The sequence below is a fragment of the Haemorhous mexicanus genome, chromosome 3 (assembly GCF_027477595.1).
Source record: "Haemorhous mexicanus isolate bHaeMex1 chromosome 3, bHaeMex1.pri, whole genome shotgun sequence".
NCBI classification, from domain to species: Eukaryota; Metazoa; Chordata; class Aves; order Passeriformes; family Fringillidae; genus Haemorhous; species Haemorhous mexicanus.
Genome location: NC_082343.1, coordinates 80,812,820 through 80,836,214, shown reverse-complemented (window position 1 = coordinate 80,836,214; position 23,395 = coordinate 80,812,820). Strand labels below are relative to the sequence as shown.

The 23,395-nt window shown below is 40.0% G+C and overlaps 1 protein-coding gene across 4 annotated transcripts in view; it reads left to right on the top strand.

Annotated features, from left to right (window-relative positions):
- The window catches only part of ANKRD6 (ankyrin repeat domain 6), an 86,754-nt gene that overhangs the window by 17,655 nt on the left and 45,704 nt on the right, over nucleotides 1-23,395 (top strand). For 3 of the 4 annotated variants that reach the window (XM_059842463.1, XM_059842462.1, XM_059842464.1), the window contains exon 3: nucleotides 23,215-23,356. The gene's annotated coding sequence lies outside the window, so the exon portion shown is untranslated. Of the gene's footprint in view, nucleotides 1-4,060; nucleotides 4,080-23,214; nucleotides 23,357-23,395 lie in introns of those variants that run through there. The other variant, XM_059842465.1, reaches the window with a different exon arrangement.

Genomic DNA, 23,395 nt, shown 5'->3' with positions numbered 1-23,395 from the left:
CTCTTTTAAAAATGCTTTCTCTGACCAGTTTTGTCCTCCACTCTGCAAAAAATTGTATTAAGGGCATAAATAAATTTTTAAGGGAATGAGTTCTGTCATAAACCAATATTGCCGCTTTTGCCCACCGAAGAAAATTCACTGTGGAGTCTGTTCTTCTAGTTGGGGAGCTCAGCACTGGCCTCTTGGGAAGCAGATAGGTAGACCCCTTGCAGAAAATAGAGCTGTAGACTTATGTTTCCCTGCAAGTGTGCTGAGATACCCTTTTTCTCTTGTGCCAGCAGGTCACAGTCTCCCCTCCCAGCAAAGGGAATTAATCAGTCCTAATTCTTTAACATTGCTGTAAAAGTGAGGCTCTGTTCTTAAGGCAAGATGGAAAAGCTGGTATCCTCAGTTTTACTTAGACATTTCCTAGTTGTTTTTTTTTTTTTTTAATGGACTCATAGAAGCTACTGATTTAAGTCAGAAAATACTGAATATTGTGAAAATTGCAGTGCACACTTGCCCAAGATTTGTGGCTGTATGTTACACTTTCTCCAGAATGGTGGGGAATTTTTTGTCCATTCTGAAGATTTGGGTGTTTTGTTTTGTAAACCAAAAAACTAGGTTGTTGCCTAGTGTTGTTGCTACAGATCTCCAAGACGGAGCGTCCAGGACTGAACATGTTTTGCAGGATGTTTGCTCTCTCATCGCTGCCCTAGTCCCTCTGACCCCCGCTTGCCACTTCCTCCTTCATTTAATGAAGACAGAGGGTTCTTTATTGTATGATTGTTAAAATGTAATATGATAGTGCTGCAGGAGAGCTGGTGGAATGGTACCGGGTGTTTGGTATTTTCTGTTTCAAGGACATCTGCAGGTGTAAGAATGGCTTCTGTCTTACTCAGTCCCTATGCAGGAAGGGAAGGCAGGTTGGGAATACTTTGTGGTGTGGCACCATCTGTGCAGCCAGGAGCCTTTTCAGGGGCTGCAGGTTGATGTGGATGGCATTTCTCACCACATGAGAAAACCTCTGAGTTGGCAAGCCAAATAGATGTGAAAACCCATACAGAATCTCCGAAAGATCCAATTTTAGATCACGTTTTTTTTATGAGGGAAGTTTGGACAGATCTGTTTCTGTATAAAGGCATTGGGATTGTTTTGTCCTTGACCTCTTGTGGAAGAAGCAGCTGAGGTTCCTTATAGACTGTGCTTTTAGTTAGCTGGTTCTGATCATCTGCTGTAGATATTCCTGCTGTTTCTGTTTTACCTTAAGTTGTGCTCCAAGTGAGCCATCGTACTACAATATTGGCTTTCCTGATGGACTGATAAACTGTTGTTTCAGAACTGCTTCTTGAAAGACACATCCATCATTTTCTGGACAAATTCAATAACTAGAACATGCCTTCTTCATTTTTGAACATGTTATCGTATGCATTATCCCATGAACACATTGTTCTTAGTTTTCCTGTCTTTAAAGATTACTTTCATTTTGGAACTTCTCTCCCAACAACAGGTTTAAAATAGGACACTCATTTATTAGTTGTCTTGGACAATTAAGCCATTAAGGCAGTCTCAAAATGAGTTAATAGCAGTAACAACCTCCTGTTCTCTCAGGGAAGGATGTATAACTTTTTCTTCTAGCTAAGTTGTATATCAGAATTTTAAAAAAAGCTTCTTGTGAATATTCCCTTGCTGAAGGAGTGCTCAACCTGCCATTGGATCCAATTATATTCTTGTATGAAACCATCCTTTGACCCACTAGTTTCTTGTATTTTTTCTGGCAAGTAGAATACATGCAACATAAGCCCTGAAGCTGGATTCATACTACAGTCATTGTACAAATTAATTTATTTTAGAAGTGGCAAAGTCTTTCCATATTCTCCAAGTATATATGCTGATCAATATTTTCTAATCTCATTCATACCACATAATATTTGGGTTTGGAAGGGATGCCTGGAGGTCTTTGGAAGCTGCACAGTTTGCAGGCTGCAACAGTGCTTTAAACCTGAGGGAAACTAAATCAGGTCCTCATACACCCTCCTTTCCTGACTGAAGATCAAACCACTTTTGGCTCAGTAGCTTTCAATTGTGCTGCTGATCTTCCAACAGTAGTACACTGCTATCGATTTCATCTTGAGTAATCATTTCACAGGTGCCCTTACATCATTGCCATGTTTTTGTCCTTCGCCCTTGACTGAGCTTTTGAGCAATGAGCATCTGGTGAAGGTGATGACGATGATGAAAATGTAACCATTCAGAAAAAAAAGCAGTCAAGGACGTTTGCACCAAGAGGTTTGTGTTGGGTATTCAAGTTCTTAGGTGAAGCAGTAAAATCTTGTCAGGAGGTCATTCATTTTGAGAGTAATTGGACAGGGCGTTGCTAGTTTTCATCTCGTGTTATGAAGAGTGATCATGCTGGTCAAAATTTCAAGCTAGTAAAAAGTCATCTCTTGATTTTTCTTTTAAAAAGGGATCAGCCAGGTCTGCAGCATGTCCTGTGTGTTTCTTTACCTACTGTATGCTGACTTCATTTGGATCTAGCTGCTGCTGAAATAAAAGTCCATTTTGCCACCTGTGTTCACCTGCTACCATAAGCGGAGAAGAGAGAAATACTTTGAATCCATCTGTTAGGATTGACTAATTGCCAAGTTAGGAGGGCTATTCAGACCCATGTGGGCACGTGAGAACTGAATAATTGTTATAGTCTAGTTTCTTTTACAGCCCCTCAAGGCAAGTGTTTGTAATACAAATCAGAAGCAATATGTACATGAGGATTTGAGAACCATCACATTACCCTAGTGTAAGAGGAGAAAAAAAGAGTCTGGGTAAATTTCATCATGCTAAGGGAATTTCTTGCAACACCCATTGTCTGCAGTATGGATGTCATGAACTATTTTAAAAAGATACCTCTTGAAAGCGAATTGCTGAATTTCTCTTTTTAGTTGGTGGATCAGAAAGCCATTACCCTCTTGTACAGCTTCTGCTCCAGTATCCTGCATAGTCATTTTGCTGAGCAGCAGAAGGCACAGAAGGAAGGAGGGTCACTGCATGCTATGCAACCTCTCCTACAGCCCTGCATTAATATGTTCCTTTTTTCTGGCCTGTGTAATACCTGCCAGCTGCCCCTCATGCCTTGTTTGCGCAAGGATCATTCCTGCAGCGTATTTGGCCCCAGTTTGTGCTGTGGCTGAATTAGATCAAGCCAAACCAATATATAACACTTTTTTCTCCTGGTGAGATTGACCCTGGGAGTAAACCTGTTCTCTGGAGCTATGTCTGGTTTTATATATGTGCTAGGTCAAGGTATTTACTGTTAGTCAAAGTTGCTGGCTTGTTCACAGTTCATTAAAAATAAAGCAGACAAGCTAAGACTGAATCGACTGCTCCAAAGCTGTGTTAATGTTTTCCTTCCTGACACAGGTGGGGACCTGACCTCTTTCCTCTTACTGGTGGTTTTGTATGCAAGAAGCTTAACTTGTCTTTAAAATCTCACTTGTCAGTAAAACCAGCTGTGTTATGAAATAAGCTCATCTCATCAATAAAGGAAAATACTCTTTTGCCCTGTAACACAGTACATAACAGGGCAGTGTGGAAGTGCAATCCCTCTGCCTAACAGAAATAGGTATGTCAACTCTGAAACTCTAACTGATGTCATTTACTGACCCTTGGTGCCTTTCTCACCTTCTGAGCATGTCCCCTAGGAAGTTTGGGAAGTGCCCAGTGCGTTAAAGGACACCTGAGATGCTTTGTGTTCCCAAGCAGTGCAGCTGCTTCTGTGGATTCAGTGAGAGCTGTACTCCAGTTTTAGAACTCCTTTTATGCTGTGGGGGTAACAGCAGCTTTTGGTGCTGTTCCTGAGCACCTACAGCTGTGAGATACTTGCAGCCTTGCCCCTTCACTTCTATTCAGAAGTGGTAGTACCTCTCTATAACTCAGATGGTGGGTTGGGAGGATTCCTTGTGGAGGTTGCATTTGCTCTGTAACTCCTCTTCCCAGACAGCACAACTCCTTGTGACTGCTATGCTCTGCTTTTGTCACAGTGGTCCCCGCTGTGCCAGAGAGCATCCAAATGAGACCTCCCACCCTTCTTTGGCTTTCTCAAGGTAGGTGAATTGCACCCTTGAGAGCAGTAAGAAATGTGAGTTTGAATATAGCTTTTTAACTTTTATCTTCCTTTCTCACTGTTTTGATTAAGGCAAATTAAAAATGAAACACATAGCAGCCTGTATTCTAAGGTCATGCAAGTTAGCAATTTGAATTCATTGCGTATGATGGCGGCATAAAGACAAATTGAGAGGTTTCAGGGGGTCTTACAATACTAATTCTTTATGGATGGGCAAAACAGCAGAATGAGATTTGCTAGATTCAGAGGGATCCTGGGATAATCAAACCATCCGCAGGTCTGGAATCCTATACCATGAGAGCCTGGATAAACATCCAGACCAGTAGACTGTTAGATATTCCATATTGCATTGTAATTTCTTTGTCAGTGCAAAAAATACCCCACTACCCACATGGGGACAAAATGTCATGTACACTTTCATGAGTATGACCACATCTGCTCTAAGTATCCTGTGTTTATTGTAATTCTGTCTGGAGATTTGTCTCTGGTTTGACCCTCTGCAAGGTGGGATATTGACACCCCCCAGTACCTTTTTGAACAGCTAAACTAAATGATACCTTTTTTGAAAAAAAAAAATAGGCACTCAGTCGACTTCTTAATAATAATGATGATGTATTTTTATAAAGTATCTTACGTAACTTTCTAAAATCAAAGCACTGGGGCCTAAATAGCTGAGCTTCATTAAGCAGATGAAATGAGAGAAGAGAAGCATCTGGCAGAAGAATGGAGGGCAGTGTAAAAATAGAGGCATATGGTTGTTTCAGTAGCATTAGTAATTTCTGAAATTACATTGCCTATGAACCTCTACTCCATTCAAAGTAGAAGACTGAGCCAACAAAGCCAATTTTCAGGACACTCACACAGAGTTCCTTTCTTCCTGAAAATAAGTGGCTGAAGCTTGGGGAAATCAGTGGTACCTTTTGGCCAGCAGAAATTTTTGCCACATGGACAATTTTATAATGTACCCTAAAAAAATCTTCAGAAAGCAAATCAGGGGGTTTTTTTTGTTTGTTTTGTTTTGTTTTGTTTTGTTTTTTTAATATGCTGTTTTCCTAAAACATGTGCCCTGATTCATTGTGATTGGTCAGTATAAGGATTATGGAGAATATTCCTTGTATAAACACACCCCTTGTTTGTACATATTTATTTGTATAGACTGCATGAAGAGGCTGGCTTGCTTGGTGCTGGGTTGTGGAGTTTTTGCCATATCATGGCTTAACAGAAACGTGCATTTCAGAAACATTAATGATTTCTCAAACTTTTAATCTTGAGTTAAAGAGTCAGTTTCAAACTTCTATTGTAAACTCCTTATTTCAGGGCGTTTTTGTTTGTTTATTTGGGGGAGTTTGTTTATTTTTTGCATTCCTTTGTTTTTTCCTTCTCCTCCCTTGCATCATTTTCCCCTACTCTCTACTGTCATCATTTATGTTCCTTCTGAGAAATTTAGCTGGGTGTAGATGGTAGTGCATTCTTGAAGTACCACTGTATGTCTCAATAAATCTGGAATCAGTGTCTCTAAAGCTTGTAAATTACAGGTGTAGGAAAATGAAATTATTCTCTCAACGGCACAGAGAAAGGCTCTGTCAGACCTGGGGCTGGAATAGAGATACATATTCTGGTCACACCACTGGACCATGCTACCTCTGTGTCTACTTGCAGTTTTGTCTGTCTGACCTTTTAATCTTTCTCAACTAATTGCTCTCCTAATTTGAGTCTTCTCAAACAGTTCAGGTTGCTTCTGGCCTGGCCACTCTGGAAGTGCTTTGGTGTACGTGTTCATCTGGCTCTCCTTAATGCTTTCCATCGTGGTTGTAACATAGGCAGGACACTGCTGCTTCTGGGATCATAAATATGCTCAGAACTAGTATGGTGGGATATGGACATGCTGTTTATTAGGAAAGACTTCAGAATGTATAACTGCTGTTGTCTATGGAGAATAGGGTCTTCAGGATTATTTCTGATTTATGTAATTGTGGACACCATTATATTTAGAGACTGAATGTTCCCTAAAGTAGAGAAAATCTTTTTGACAGTTTGTTGAAAATGCCCTGGTGTCTCTAACTGCACTGAACAAGTGATGTGGTGTAGTCAGTAGGGGATTATGTTAAATGGGAAGTGCACATTTTGCTTTAATAGTCAAAGTGCAAGAGCACCTTATTCCACTGTAAGAAGAATGGCAATTGGCAGCTTGCTAAAGGAGGTTTTTATATTTTTGAGATTTTAATAGTGATAAATACAATGATTCTGTATGCAGAATGTTTCTGGTTGTGAAATAAAAGGCACACTAAAATTAGTTTTCCCATATAAAGGTGGTTAAAATTTATTTCTAAAATAGAAAAGCTGTTTAGCTCTGTGGAAAGTGGCAAGACCTGTGCTGGTTTGGAGTTAACACTGGAGAGTTTCAGCACTGGGACTGTTTCATTTCACTCAGTTTCCCATTAACAGCTGCAAGTGCTCAGCTTTTCATGTACATTTTTAAAGCAATTTGTTTAGCAAAAATGGGATGATGTAGAAGTTGATTCTCTCAGAAAATCCATTAGTGAGTTTTACTGTAATTTAGTATGATCTAGTGGTCATATTCAAAGTGAATTGAGTGAAAAATATACATTATCAGTGCTCATACTTCACTTAGTCCCATTTTCGAGGTGAAGAGATCTGGAGGAACGTAACTGTGATAAGTAGCCTAAGATTTCTTTATCAAGCTATGCTAAATTAATTAAACACAGGCTGCTTTACAACAACATCACATTATTTTTTCTGTCAGTTTAATAAAGTTGGTTTTAAATCACAATCTAAGTCACACTTAAGGCATATCTTATTCACACAAAAGAGCCTGTGCATTTTTCTTCCTTTGCCTACTAGAACCAACAGTTCTCTAGCCACTACTGACATGTCCAGCCTGAGAGGTGGTGTGTCCTTCAGTACTGTATTCATTATTTCCATTTAGGTTTTGGTTCAGTGTGTCTAACAAGTGGTTTCCTCTGGTGTTCCTGCTGAGTCAGTTCATTCCTATTTTTGCATTTTTAGAATTGATTATTCCTATGTAAACATGGAACTTGTACTTTATTGATTGCATTCTCTTTATTCCAGACCCTTTCTGCAATTTGAAATGACTTTGAAAAGTGACCTCTCTCTAAAGAACTTGAAACTTTACCCGTTCTGATGTTAGAGAGGGATTCCACAAGGGTCATGTCTGTTTTCTTGATCCCAAACTGTTGAACAAAACTAGACCCAGCATATACATATATGGGAGCCTATCAGAAATTTCAGGACAGTTTGATAAAGAAACTTTCAGAGATAACTACTGAGCTATTGATTTTCTAAACCACTTGGGCACCTAGCTTGCATCCATAGGTTCTATTTTCTTAGTTCATGTGTGAGTGTCTAAAGGCTTACTCAGTTTGAGATGCATATGCTGCTTTTCTTTTTGCCTACTGAGAGGTTACCCTGTCAAGGAGGGGTCACATGAATATTACAGCAGGCATAATTTTTGATGATTTTTGTGCTTTTTGAGGTTTTTTGTCTTACTTTCATTCTTGTATTCTACTTGTGGCTGCTTAACCATTTATTTATGGGTGGTAAGGGCAGGGTGGCAGTCTGTAATTCTTTTAGTTTTTCTTCTTTTTACCTTTTCAATGACAATCTTGACCTTCCTTTGTAGAATTTGTCAATTTTCTCTCTTCTCAGCAAGTTTATAAATATGAACCTAAACAGGTGTAGGGACATTAGTTGAGCATTTTAATTGATAATATTTTCCAGAATGTCCTGACCTCCCCCTTATTTTCTCTCATGGGCTTTCTTTGTCATAACAAGACAAGGCAGGAAAATAAGCAGCTATATTGGCTTAGCTGGACCAAAAAGCTCCTCCTCCTTACCTCACACGGTGGCCAGAAGTGCATAGCTAGGGAAGAGAAGGAAGCAAAACTGTCTCTCCCTTGACTCCATATGATCCTTCAATATCTACATCATCCTTTTTCTGGATAAGATGGTGTTGGATAACAATGACCTAAGCTTGATTTCCTAAATTGTTTGTGTTAGTTTCTGACGTTAAAACAGTTCTTTGGCTGCAATGTAATTGTTGCTGGATATTTAAATAGTAAATGCTTATATCTTCATCAGAACTTTCTGGTAACAGGGTAACATCATTTTTCCTGATGTTACCCTATGACTGCTGTAGCTGCAGTGTTCTTTTATTCTAAACTGTGGCATGGCTTTGGAAAGGGTGCCTGGCCTAGAGAGTTAAGCCAACTACTGATATATTGTGTGAGAATTGAATGACTGTAACATTATTTTGGGGTTATGAACATGACTTATAAAAGGTTTATCTAAAATGGTTAGGCAGCATTGTTTATATTTTAAATGAAGACAGTTGGCTGCTTTTAGGGGAGAGAGATGAAAGAAGGATGACAGACTTTGATGAAACAATAGGAGAGAAATAGAAGGTGCAGGAAACGTTTGGTAGAGCTGGGTGGACATACTGAAGTCATGGTGCTTTGAGCTGAAGAGCTGTAAATTTGTGTAAGTTTTAGAGGTTAGTCCATGAGATGTGAGTGTCAGTGTTATTTGTGAGTTTTATGAAGCTGATGATTGGGCAGATTAGGCTCTGCAAACACCTCACCAGGTCTAGGAATCCAACCCAATACTTTATTTGCTTGTAGTTAACCTGTGAATGAAAGAAGAAAACAATATAATTTTATTTCAGTGTTGCCCATAGCAAGTCTGAAAGGTCCTGTTGTTTCCCTTGGTTGTTTTAATTTTCATTATAGCAGTGTTTCAGACTCTGTTGTCTTCTCTGAATGTGCTGGAGGTCTGCATGGAGAGCCAGCATGGTCAGGATGGGCAATATCCAGCTCTAGGCTGCAGGCTGGTATAATGCAGGAAATGCTTTGGCACTTGTACTGAAGTGATGCATCTTCCTGAACACAATCCAAAACAAAACAAAGTAACAGAAAGGATTTTTTCTTTCCTTTGGCACTTTTGCTGTGATGCTTACTCTGACATCACCTTTCCAGTCATTCATGTGGCATCCCAGGAGAGGAAAGACATGAATTTCTAATACAAGTAATAAACAGGAGCTTTCCTTCTTCTCAACTAAATATGTAATTTAATATTGCAGGGGCAGAGGATATGTTTTCTTTGGCAGGTAATTTTTCAGAGTCTTCCACACAATTTTTATGCCAAAACACTTCACTTAAGTAATTCTGTTACAGAGGGACATTAAGAAGCTCAGGCAAGAGAGGCAAGACATTTTCTCCTTGGGTTTGAAAAAAGCTGGAAAGTAGATGAGGGAGGGAGGTTTACAAAGGCTCTTCCAGATTCCATGAGCAGGGAAATGTTTTACACTAGCAGTGCATTTGGATGGGCAGAGAAGAGGTCTGTGCTGCTTCAGCCAAGAGGCAGGAACGTCCTCTAGGGAAGAGACAAAAGCAAGCTCCCAGCTCAAGGGCTGTGAAGGCAGAGCTGTGCCGTGGAGCTGTGCAGACTCATGTTTTCTGATGCTATGGCTCTGTCCTGCATAGGAAACACCAGTGATGAGGGAACCAGTGCCAGAACAAAATGTGGCCTCATCTGAGTTGCTTACAGATGAGGAACGTGTGTTGGCCCATCATGTTGTTTAGTCAGTTTAAAATTGTTAATGTGTAATAATGTGAGAATTTAACAAGGAACCCCATTCCTCCCCACTTCCCTCTGCACTGAGGCTGAGCTTGTATTGTTTCCTTTCTTCTTTTCCTTCTTTCTCATTTAATGTTCACCAGAAATGTGGAATAATGGAGTTTTACACTGCTGCAGCAAGTGTAGCACCTGCCATGTGAAATCTCTCCTTTTCTCTTTGAGTGAAAGCTTTAAGCAACACTTCTCCCAGACAGAGATTAAGGCCTTGGGATTCCTGTCTGGGGTGGACATTTGATTAATGCAGGGTCCTTTTATTGTCACCCTGCCTTTCTGCTCTTCCTCATTAGAAATCAGTGACTCTTCCCCAATTCATTCATGACACAGAGAAAAGAATGTCTAATTATACATATAAATACAGAAAATATATAGCATGAATTCAGCTAGTAAAATGAGCTATTTTCCCACATGGGGAGGGGATTAGGCAGGGGTGCATTTGTCTCCTGCACCTGCTGGTAGAAGCCTCTGACAGATGGCAGTGCTATATATATATATATATATATATATATATATATACACATGCATGTACGTGCACACACAAGTAGGAGAACTAAACCCAGTTACTGTTCATAGGTAATTTTGTTTTGTGTTTATGTTTCAATGAAGGGATGTGGTGGCCTCAAATTGGGAGGGGGGGTTGCCTTTGAAGGTTGGAAATAGTTTTGCTCCTGGAAGCTACAGTTTCTGTAAGCACTTGACAGCACGGTTGGATGGGAGAGGATTTATTTGCTGAGGATTATCCAGGGAGGGTTGTGGGGGTGTGTTTTGCTCACAGCATGGTGCTCTGGGGACATAATCCTTCCCCTAAGGAATTGCACAGTTTACAGGGATAGAAATGGGTATGTTGATAGTTTGCTGTAACTCTTTTAGCCCTTATCTCCAAGGTTTTCTCCACTTTTTAGTGATGCAGTCCTTCCAGACACAGGGTGAATATGTTCATCAGATCACCTGGGGTTAGAGTTCCACAAGTGTTTTTCTGCTGTCCTCTCCCAGCTGCCTCATAGCTGAGCAGCTGCAGGTCATGCCAGGCTGGGATTTGGGGCTTGCTGCAGTTCCCTTCAGCCTGGCTGGGAGCACGAGCACAAGATCTGTGGTGCAAAGCCAAACCAAAAACAAGCTCTCTTTGACTCATGCTTATCCTGGGCAGTGTGGGGAGAATGCTGATGCAAGTGAGGTGGGAGTTGCCTGGAGGAGACATTTCAGGTCCAGCTGTTACTGGAGGGGGTTTGATGGCAAGCAGAAGCTTTCTTCTGAAATGGCAGGGTGGTTATGCGCTGTGTTGGTGGTGAGACCAGTGTGGGCAGGGCTTGCCTTACCCCTGGAGCTTGGGGCTGCAGGGTGGAGTTGGCTAGAGCCTGACTATAGGGATACATGCCAGAGGTGCCCAGAGCAGGGTTACCAGGTTCAGCATGATAGATGGTGTTGCAGAACAGAAGGAGGAGGGAAAAATCACCTTAGGTATCTATAAACCTTAATGCAGAGTGTAGAAAGTAATATGAAGAAAACCATACATATATAAATATATATTTTATATATATATATAGAGAGATAGATATATAAATGTGCCAAAAAAAAAAAAAAAATATATATCTCAAACTGTAAGGAAAGTTTCGCTTTACTCACCTTGTTGGTCCCCATGCTCAATTCTGGTGGTCTTGTAGTTTTGTCATTCAAGTTTCTCGCAGAAGTAAGGATCAAAAAAAAAAGCCTCCAGCTTTTTCAGTTCAGGTGAAATGAACATGAATGAGGCAAATGTACTTGGACAGGTGCTTTGTGAGTGCTTTCTCAATGGAAGATGCTTGTCTGTCCACTGCTGTGGAGGTTCTGCCTTCAAAATGTACTGGATCCACTCCAAACCATAAGGTGGCAGTGGCCAGAACATGCCTTCCTTTATCTTTCAGTTGGTTTTACTTCTGTTTTTGATGTTTCAGCATAGTGAAGTTTTTATTATCCCAGTGCCTCCCTGAGAAGCTTACTCTACTGCTATATAAATTGACCTGGTTAATAACTCAGTTTCAGTATTAATTTTTTTAATGCATTGTTACATGGGTACCTGAAGCTGTCAGCTTACTTTGGTAGTGGTGCTACAGATCAAGAACCCAAAACTAAGACCTCATAGAGAGGGTGTTTCCACAAGCAGCTGTTCACTTTGTTTATGGAGGTATGTCTCCAGCACAGAACGAGCTTCATTCTTGCAGCTCTGGCAAATGAGCTGTGACACACTCTTACTGGTCCTGCTGCTGCAGGTAATCAGCTGGAGGTTACTTTCCTGAATGAAATACATTCAAATGGCAGGGAAGCAGAAGACTCTGGTTTATTTTGATTGCTTTTCCCCATGATATTTGAATACTGCAGTATGTAACATGAACAGTTATATACAAAGATTTTTTCCTCCATACAATGCCGTACGTTAAGAGAGTTTTAAAAAACCCAAATTACTTTTCCTGACTTTGCCTTTTCCCCTGAAGAGCCCAGGAGCTTAGATCTGAATGCTTCAAATGAACATAATGTTCTATTTATGCTGAATAAAACTATAGATTTTTATGTATCTCTGAGGCAAATATCATCACCTCAATGTACTAAACATTTACAGTCAGCCCTTTTTGTTTATGTTTTCATTCCTGGATCAGTGCTAAAGAAATAGTTATAAAACTGCTCATCAGAGGTTTTGGTAAACATTTTTTTATAGTTGCAGAGTGATTAAGATGTAATAACATGTTTGAGATATGTTTGAGGAATAAAGCACTTAATAACCTAGCCCTGTACTGGCTGTTACAGAACAGCTGTGGGTTTCTTCTCCTTACCAAAGAGGTGATAAATTAGGGTGTTTCACTGTGCAAACTCCATCCTTTTTCTTAGGTTCAGCTTCTTTTAAATTGACAAGAATGGGAAAATAAATATGACAAAAAATAGGTAGAATCGCTCAAAATTCTTCATTCAGAATGCATGAAATATAAATTGGGGGCACAGGGGTCAGTTTGGAAAAACAGAACATAAATTTACACTGTAATCTGTTTGTATAGGCTCAAATGTTACCAGTTTAAAAAGTGGGAGAGCCTTTGAAGGAACTGAGGCAGCAATGGAAGCACTTGCTGGCTGGCTGGCTTGTGCATGCAGGCGTGTGTGGCTGCTTATTTTTCAGACAATCATGCCAACACTGTAAGAGCTCTTGTTTGGCACAACACCACTTGGGTGCACTGAGACTGGGCTGCTTGTTTCATCCCAGCATCTGCTGAGATTAAGTATTAGTGCTGCTGTTTAATGAGCAGTGTGCGGATGTGCATGAGTATTTGGGGTTGTTTTTGTTTCCTCTGGTTTGTAGCAGACAAAGCTGTAGGGATGAACAAAGCCTTCCAGGCTGCCTACTACATAGATTAATTTACAGCTGCCAGTTTATATTAGTTGTTCTATTTATTCTGCTTCATTGCTTTTTTGAGGAAAGGAGTATTTCTTAGTCAATTGTCTGGCAAAGTGAAAGGAATTCAAGAAATGTGGAGCAAACAAATTCGCGGTAATTAGACAAGCTTTTGGCAGATGAACTGTTTGCTCCCTTTTCTTATGATATTATGTTACACGGAAGGACTGAAGTTTGAAAGCAGAATTTAAGTTGACGTCTGAACTTTGTCTTTACTCTCCTGTTCTCTGCGTTGGTGATGCTGAGCCTTGATGAATGGCAGCTATAACCACGTCTCTTGTCTGCCTATTTAGTGTAGCCCTGCAGGAGGTTTTGACAGGCAGAGCAGCTTATGTCTCTTGTCTCTGCAGCTTTTATGATGCTGTAGATTTATCAGGAGCCTCTAATGCTCTTTATTTTTGTTGCCCTGTAACTTTCCTTCTCTCTGTCTCTGTACTGAGTCCCGTTGCTGTGTGCTGACCACCTGATGCAGCCAGGACTGCTGTATCTTTCTGCTGGAGATGTCCAAAGCTGTGCACAGCCCTGCACATCCTGAGAGGCAACTCTGTGTGTGTGGTTATCAGTGAGGGCACGAAGTAAATAGCTGATTGTTTATCCAAGAGCCTTATGGAAATGTCTGAATATTGACAAGGCAGACTGACTGATCTAGTCTGTCTTCTAAAATAATTGCTTTGGAGGACACAAGTAGTTCAGAAGGGGATTAGTTGGTTTACTCAGAGTAGGATCAGGCACACTGGGGCATGTGCTCTTCTTCCCCACCCTCAGTGGAGCCAGTAATTTGTTGCCCAAATTACAGAGCATAAGATCAGACTGGCTGAATATAATCTGGAATGATCCTGCACAGAGGGTTCCTTCTCCTGCTTCCCTCTGCTGGGTTGCTGGGCTGGGAATAATGCATTGTGGGCTTCTTTGGAAATGAAGTGGAAGCTAGGAAGACATGAGACACCCCAGGTGCTAAGAAGAGACCTTTCAGGAACAGGAGGTGCTGCTCTCAGGACCCCACAGCATCAGGAGAGCCCATTCTCCGCTGAGGTGTCCCTGATGAAGTGTCAGCTCTGAGGGAAGGCAAGGAAGTGAAGTCTCTCTAATTCACTCATAAACCTTGGCAGGTAGTAATTAGAGTATCTTGTGTACTTGGATGAAAGTGTTTAATGAGAGAGCTATCATGCAGAGATAGATGCAGAGGCATATGTACACATAAATATATATATTTTTTTTCCCCTCCTGTATTTTTCTCCTCCTGAGAAGGTGGTTTTGCCTCACTGTTCTGCTTTGTAGTAGGTGATTAGTAGCAGGCATGACACCAGTACTGTGATCTTTGCTTTCTTCTGTCTTGATTGGACCTTGGCTTTGGAGCTTGCAGGTGTCTGTGACGACGGTGCAGGTGTTTGCCGTGCAATGTGCAGCTTCATTTGAGAAATGCTTTCTACTCCTCTTTTGATCTTTATCCTTTTGAAGGTCTTTGAATTGATTTGGAAATACCCTTTAATGAATGGGGTTTTTTTAGCTGTTTCGTATCAGATGTTTCAAGTATATGTGTGCTCCATTAATATGAATTTTATTTGTTGACTGTGTCAGAAGTTACTTGGTATGTCCTATATGAAAGATTTCAAAACCTTATTAGCCAGTCATGTTGTTGTTAAGGTTGTGTAGCAAAGTGGAGCTGGTACTGGATTTCTTCAAGTATACTTTGACATGCAGTGGTCACTTAGGGTTAAAAATAAAAAAAACTCAAAACCTTCTAGATGCACCAAACCCCAAAACAATCAGTGAATTATCAGAAAGAAAAATGTTATATGTGGGGTTTTTTTATTGTAACCAGTCTTTTAAGTGGTTCAGAATAATTAATGAAACTATTTCAAACCCACTATTTTTCATCATTTTAATTGAAGTATCATTCCCTCTAAAAACAGCTCTGCACAATATTGAGAAGTAGCAGTCATATTGTATGAAAAATACACCAAGCAATTAACTGTTTTCTAATACTTTTCTTTGTCCTGAATAGACATTTGTGAAAATACAGTATTTTTTGGTTACAAAGTAGAACTGTCAATTTTTACTTTTGTATTTTGTTGGAAGTGATTGTGTCTTTATTACCAGACATGCTAAGCTTTCACATTTTTAATATTACATGTAAAATTAGCTCTTAAATCTGCTGTTAAAAAAAAACTCTTGAGGAATCTTTTTGGACATAAAATCTCAGGGCATGTTGGGTTGTTTTCAGAAAGTATGAAGCTGAGTGAAATGTTTTTTTTTTTTCTGTTGCAGTTGTGGGAGGTTTTATTCCTGGGTTGAAATGGCAAAACATCAGCCCAGCCACGTGCCCATTTAGCTGCTGATAGGGATTAGGTGTTCACAATTATTTGCTCTGTGGCTGGGGTGGGTTCACAAGTGTTGTGCTTTGCTTTGGTCGCATCCAGTTCCTCTGCCATGGACTGCAGCTGGTGGCAGCCTGGGTAGCTGTTGGCTGCTGCACTTCTCCCTCCTAAAGAGATGAGAGCCCAGATTCTTATTTAATACTTTCAGGCAGAATTTTACTTCTTGTTTGTGATACAAACAAGATGACCAATCAAATGGTTTTTAACTTAATTTGTGAAAAATATATGGACATTTAAATTGCTTTGCTATTAAATCACTGGGTTTTGTTTATGGAGTCAGTTTCAGAAATTCCGTATGGCTCTCTTTTGTCAAGGAAATTTTATTTATTGTTTTTTATCATATGCACTGTTTTATGTTACAGCTGAATAAAGAATCAAATTTCTTCATTACTACATGCCATGCAGCAATCCTGAGTAGATGAGAGAGAACTAGAGTATATCTCAGTACCTGGCTTCTTCAATCCATGTAGTTTGTGCCACTTTGGTAGGCATCTAAAATCATCACACTTGTTTTGATTGTGATCAGAAGTCAAGAAGTCTGACAAAACTGCAGAGACACTTGTTTTTTTACTTTCTCTTTCATTCTGAAAAAACATTTATCTGATTTTTTTCCTATTACACCACCTAAGTCAGCAGAGGCTTCATCCTTGTCTGTGTGTGAAAGGGAAATTGCCCTCCTGTGCAGATGAGCAGGGAGCAGGAGTCAGACATCATCCCCATTAAGCTTCTTTAAACATTTGCTAAGAGTTTTACAGTAAAACCTTTGACAAATGTTGTGGTTGAAGACCTTCACATCAAATGATGGTATGGGTTTCCTGGTTTTCTTCCATGTGCACAAATGACTCAACAGAAATAATGGCTGTTGACTGTATTATAGAAATATATATTCAGAGTGTACATAATTAAAAAGATATAATAAAATAATTGAAATAATTGGTGTGGATAAAAACTCACAAAATCCCACAAAAAGACTTTAAATTATATATATTATTTTCTTTTGTACATTTTCCTTTCAACTCCTGACTTTTTTTTCATATTTCTTCTGTTTCTATTGGAGCTTACTCTTAAGAGCACAAATAAAACAGAAATTATTCGGGATATTTTTAGTTTGGTTTTTTTTTTTTTTTTTTTCAGATATCCAGGTTGTAGCTATCCAGTTGTGTTAGCTGATTTTGAACCTTTTGCCCTTTTTATTTGTGCCACAGATGGGAAGCAGGCAGTGTGCTGAGCAGGTATGCAGTCACCAGCACAGCAGGTGTGCATTCTGACAGACCTGCCTTGCCTGTCCAGATGTGTCTGTGCATCTGCTCAGAGTGGATTCTTATGGAAAGGCTGGAAATGGTCAGGAGTGGCAGTACAGTGGGAACCACCACCGAGGCTGAATCCCATATTTGGGATTTCAATATCCAAAACTGAAATGGGACTAATCTAGTGCCCTCACAAATATACACAAAAAACATGCTTTTTAGTTTAAATTAGATGAGGAAAAGTAGTTCCTGTATTTGCTAATATATTTTAAACATGATGATTTGGAATGAATGTGAGAAAGCAAGCTGGTCATTTTGCCAAGTGTTTCAGGTGTTAGTTGAAACATCAGGCTATTCAAATTTGGACATTTGACTCTTAAACCAACCTGTCTGTCAGGGACTCTGTTTCAGGGAATGGAAAGAGGCATTTTTCATCCAATGGCATGTTGACAATCTCCAAATTAAGTGCCTAGTGTGGACTGCCTTCTGTTTCTTTCTCCATAAGCGTGCTCTCCAGTCATTGAAGAGAATGGGTCTGGGTTACCTGTGGATATGTATCCCCAGTTCCTTGTCTTTCCTGAAGGGTGGTGGTGAGGGGGAGAGGTGGGGCAGTGTGGCCAGCAGATTCTTCTAGAGGAAAAATCTAACAGCCTGTTCATTTGTTTGAATCAATTCCTACACATGGTGATCCTAAAACTCGCCATCTTTAGAGAGAGCTGAGTAAGTGACATTTCATAGGCTGTCCATTCTGTTACCTAAAGAGCTCTTCTGTTTTAATATGGAGGGCACCTGAATCCCACAGTCATAGTGCTCCAGAGCCCTTTGTTCATCTTTGCCTCTCTTTTTGCCCCCTTTGGATGGAGGGGCATAAATCTCTTTGAAACATCCAGCTAAAATGTCAGGGTACTTAATGAATCAGTGATGCAGCTACTTGTACTTGTCATGAAACTTCTAAACAGAGAACAAATAAACAGCCAGTAAGTTCATAAATATAAAGGTTTGTTTTCCTGCATGAACCATAACAATTCCCTGGTGCCTGTGCCTTTCAGCCTGTCACAGTATCTGGCTTTAATGCCTGTGCTCTACAGTGTCTTTGCAGGTAGCTGAATTGTCCTTCCTTTGGCATCCCAAACTTTAAGTGGAGTAAGTTCTATCTGCTTAAAATTCCCCTCTACTCTTCCTTCCCTTTCCCATTTGATTTTCTTCTGAAAAGCAGTAAAGAAACCAGCAAAAGAGAGGGAAGTCAGATATAATGGAGAAATGCCATCATTCAGTTGAACCTATACTTGAATTAAGAACTGTTCCTTTTCAACAATTCATATTTTGGAGTTGTATTGCAGGGTGGAAATCCCTGTTTGCCTCAAAGAGTCTACATGGATTTTAATAACAAACATTACACCTAGCAGAAAGAATTCTTCAGCATGCTGTGTTATAGATCCAGATCCACGGACTAAATATTCCAAGATCCAGAAAAATAGCTTAGAGGTTTAAAGCTGCTTGTAAATATGAACAATAACAAGTCTTGTGGCTCTCTGGGTGTCAGGAGCTGGAGTCAAATAATCAAAGTTAACAGCAAATTCTCTGTGATGTAATAGGGTCAAGGATCACACTTACCTTCTACTTAAGGTTTTGCATATGTAAGGTTAGAAATGGTGAAGGTGGCACCAGGAATAGCTTTGCTGCCTTAATGACAGCAAAATGAGTGGTGGTTAAAAGGTTCTGGGAATCCTGTAGCCTCAGATGGGAGCTAAGGGCTATAATAACAGTTCAGAAGACAGTCTAGAAACAATTTTTAGTTCTTTCTCTAAGAAGATGGAGGCCTTGACATAGCAAAATATTTTCTCTAAAGGATGGCCAGGTTGTTGTTGCACATGGGGTTTGCGCAATCTAAGCAGAGGTGCGTGAAAATTAGAGGTGATGTCCCTTTGTGGTCAGAGGAAGGGGCCAGAAAGCAGCTGGGGCACTCCTGTGCCTGCCTTTCTCCATCCATTGTAGGAGGAAATTTAACTAATCTAAATCAAAACTTTTTCAATATTCAAGTTATCCAGCAAAGTGTATCCAGCATGGTGACTATTGCAGAGCCAAATTTGTGAGAGACTTGTGGGTTCCTGTTAAGAGACAGAAGTGGAGGGAATGACTAATGTATTGCCTGCAAACAGTGTAAAATAATGAGTGAGAGGAGCAGGGACTTGGAGAGAATTGGCTGAAGTCTCCAGGGTTTTGTCTTTCCCTTCCCCCTTGCACCTGGGTGGATCAGTGGAAAGGGGGAGCAGTTGTGTAATGGCTTTTTTGCCCATCGCTGTGTGCTGTTGGTTTGACACATGCAATTTACTTGGAAAAGCTTAAGTAGCCTTAATAACAGAAAGTCCCAGCAGAGCTGACACTAATGGTCTCCCCCGTTGTCAGTCTCAACAGAGAGATGAAGAACTGAATGAACAAAGAGGTCCAATTACTATCTCCCCCCTCTGGATGTGGCTGCATGAAAGCAGGTATGAGCTGTGGCAGAGGCTCTTTGCCCAGACTCTGTCATGCCCTGGTGTCAGAGGGGTTTTTACTGCCATTACTGCTGCAACATCACCCAGTCCAGCTTTTTTGCACTAATAGTGAAGTCCAGTCATGCCCTGATAATGCACATTATTGAACACCCTTCAGATACTCACCATCCAATACACTGTGCTAAACCTAGCCCAGCTGAGTCTACCATTTTTTCTACTCAGTTTTGCACAGACAAATCATCTTTTCTTGGCCCAAGCTCTCAGGGAGGTAGCAGAGTGCAGCTCTGCAGGGTGTGCAGCCACAGACAGACATGTCCCCACTGGACTGGGCTTGCAGGAAGGTCTCAAAGAAAACAGAACATTATTTCTGCTCTCATCCATAGCTTGGAGCGACTTGGTTAATAACAAAATATGAGCACTGTCTGTGAATGGCTGCACACTACCCTTTATGAGTGCTGTTCCTCAAATGTATTATAAAGCACAGTGCCAGCTCTCTTTTGCCTGCCTTCACTAGGATGGGTTTGTACAATCAATCCAATTATCAGTTTAAAAAAATTGCTGCTGCATGTGCTATAATTTTGTGTCTGTTTTTTATGGCAAATGTGTGGAAGGCTTTAATTGCAACTCATTTCTCAGTAAGACTGGCCTTTTTTCTGGAATTTTTCTCTTCTTCTGTTTCTCTAGCGTGGCCGACCAAAGATTTCTCACCATTAGGAAATAAAACAAATGTGTTTCAGTAGAACTCTAGGTGGGCTTTACCAACATAGGGTTTGATCAATGATGATGATGATGGACTGATTTTGAAAAATATGTACCCCCACCTTATTCAGTCTCAGTATTGAGGAAAAATATCATCTTCCAGTGAACAGCTGATATTTGAAGATGCTGTCCTCTTGACAAACTGTTAAACCAAATCTGTCTCCCCTGGATTTAGAAGATTAAGACCTAAATAATACAGCATCAGTATCAACATTGTCTAGCCTTGTCAGTCTTTGCTTTACAGTTCATTGTATTTCCCAACATCACTTAAAATACTTTGCCAGGTACACCAGGTGAATGGTGGAGCTCAACATATTTGTATTTCAAAGGTAGTGAAATAGGTGCTTTGCATTTTATTAATTGAATGTAAGTATACGAACATTTAACTGATGTATTTGAACATATTTCATTGATGGCTCTAGAGAGGGACAATTGTTGTACAACATAATAACTAATATTTATGCTGTTAAAATATACTTAATATGCATGAAAAATAATGGGTTTGGCTAAAACCAGGTTTGTACAGCTTTGTGTGTTTTTCTGTGTGCATGCAGCATAAAAAGGAACGCTGCACATCGAATGAATGCAATATTTAATCTAAAGTGAAATGCTTAACTCTCTTAGCAGCAGTTCAAAGATGAGGACAGCTTTATTGGTGTTTTAGAGTCACGCTTTCTTAAACTTGAATTCTCGTCTTACTGTGATAATTAAAGTTTTGCTGTTGATCTCCAGCGATTAAATTGGCTCCCTTATATATCACAGTTACAGTGTTGGTTTTTTAAGTGATTTGTGCATACATCAAAAATTGCAGGGAGGAGAAAAAAATGTGTTAATAATCTTTATTAACAAAGACTTGCATGACTGATAAAAATAGAGGAGTATATAAATTTTTTATTCCCACCAAAACAAAATTTGAAATACCTTCTCCTTAATGGATTGGAGTTCATTTTGGGAAATACCTGTGTATTTCTTAAATCATATGCACTAAGCAAAAACAATAGTTTATAAAGAAGTAGTAATTTATTATTAATATTTACTCTACAGCCCCAGTGAGGTTTTGGACAGCATGGGCTTGTCCCTGGGAGATTCCCTTTTCCTCCAGTTTTCCCTCAGTGTAGGAACTCAGCAATTGTTTTGAAGAGAATACTGGCAAAAGGAGCTTTTTCATTGCTTATATTCTCCTTTCTTAGAAGCCTTTCATTCTTCAGCCAAGGCAGAAGTTCTTTGCCTGCCCTCCTTTTCCAACCCTTCCACTTGCCCTGATGATCATGTACAATCTCAGACCATTTCTTTGCTTTTTCATCTCTTCTCTTAGTATCCACCCTCACGTCTCATTCCTCTGGTTTTGCAAGCAGCATCTGAACCTCTTCCATCATGAAAAAAGACCAGACCATCACCAGTTACATTTGCTCTTCTAGATACCTTCTGCAATTCTCTTCTCCCCCTTATTGCTCAATGTGCTGCCAGTAGTTGTTGGTGGTACAGTGACTTTTCCAGTCCAGCTTTGTGCATTTCATTCTGGGCAGTACCTTTCCTGACCTCTTCCTCCTTAAAGGTGACAATGTGTGCTTCCTCCTCAGCCTCACATCAGCTGCCATCTCTCTGCAGTCCCTGAAATCCTGCCCATGCTTTTGTTCTCTGATCTCATACAAGGTGTTGGGTAGCATGCCTGGGCTCTTAAACTGCTCACAGCATTGCTGCTGGATCCCTCCTACTCTGCCACTCTGTCCAATTGCTGCTGCTTGATTTTCCTCACAAATACAGAACAGGGATCTATTTCACCTTTTGGACCCTTTTCTTTGAACTGAGTTTCAGATTGTGAGTAGTCTTTCACAAGTAATGTGTAAATTAGCAGCACGTTGCATTAATTTCATACTGTAGATACTGTTTGCCAGATAGACTCTTTGTATTGATGTGGAGTTACTTCTGTTAGCCTGCAGTTTTCAAAGAGTATAGATAAGAGATAGGATACCCAAGTGAAATCGCACTAGCTGTGTTCCTGATGAACCTGCTGAGGTGACACAGCTAATCAAATTATCTTGAATTAGACTTAATTATGTTTTGCATTAATGTTTCTGGTTTGTTTGTGGTTTGTTTTTGTTTATGTTTTTTTTTTTTTAAAGAACCTTCTCTTTTTCCAATTTGTACATGAAATTTTAAGAGCACATAACCTATGGAATTTGTACCACCTCTGAGACATTTGAGGAACCTGTTTTCAGAGTACACTATTTATTCCTAAACTGAAGTAGCATATAAGTTCATCCAAGCTGTAAGAAGGGATGAGCTCTGGAGATGTCTGTCCAAGTTCCGTTTCTCGATTCTCACTTCAGGCTGTGTCTTTTTGCACATCATCTTGAATGTGACTGTTGATAGTCTATCTGTAGTTTAAATACAGTTTATTTATTTGGTTCTTTATATTTCAATTGGTATTTACAATTAAAATGAAACAGCAAGGTGTGTTCACAAGACAGTGACATTGTCATTGACAACACAGTCAGCAAAACAGTACCAAAAGGTCAAGTCACAGACATAACTAGTGCTTAGTTTTCCAATGCCTTTATGTTTTTGTACTGAAATACATCTGCTGATCTGAATGTATTAGGAAAAAGGATAGCAAAAGCAGCTAAATTATGTGGTAATTTTAATTAGTAGGAAAGAGGGATGGTAAGGTCTTCCAACAGCATTTTCTAATTGAAGTCACTGAACTGGCATTTCAGCAATGATTTCTGCTTCAGAGATCAAGAGAGATTATTTATCCTTAGCAGTTTTCAGCTCTCAAAAGTTCATGCAGGCCAAGTGACTTCCATCACTCATGAACACTGTTGTGAACTTGTCCCTTTCTGGATTTTATTGATTTGTCATGTGATTTCTGGGAAGAAATTAAAGTCTCTGTTGCATATTCCTCGTCCTTACAAAGCAGTGAGAGCTGCACAATTTTATTTTCAGAGGTCAGTTAGTGGGAACCAAACTGGAGAGCTGTGGTTGGAACTTGTTTATAATGGGAAGTGGGTGTATAAACCTCAGGAGGAAACGCCTGGGTTTGCCCAGGTGTGTGCAGGCAGCTGAGCACTGCAGAAAACACTGGTATTCAATTTCTGTGTTTCTCAGTCAGCTGTGATGCTCCATTTATGATGTGTTTCTCCTCACCCAGGAGCAGTGTACAGAGACTTGCTGTTGCTGTCAACACTGGAAAGACTGAAGCTGGCATCCCCATAGTCCTTCTCCAGAGGCTGCCTTGCAAGACACAGCTATAAAATGTTCATCAGAAAAAACTGAACCGTAGATCCTTAAGAGTGAGTAAAAAACAAATGCAACCTTTCTGATTTTTTCTC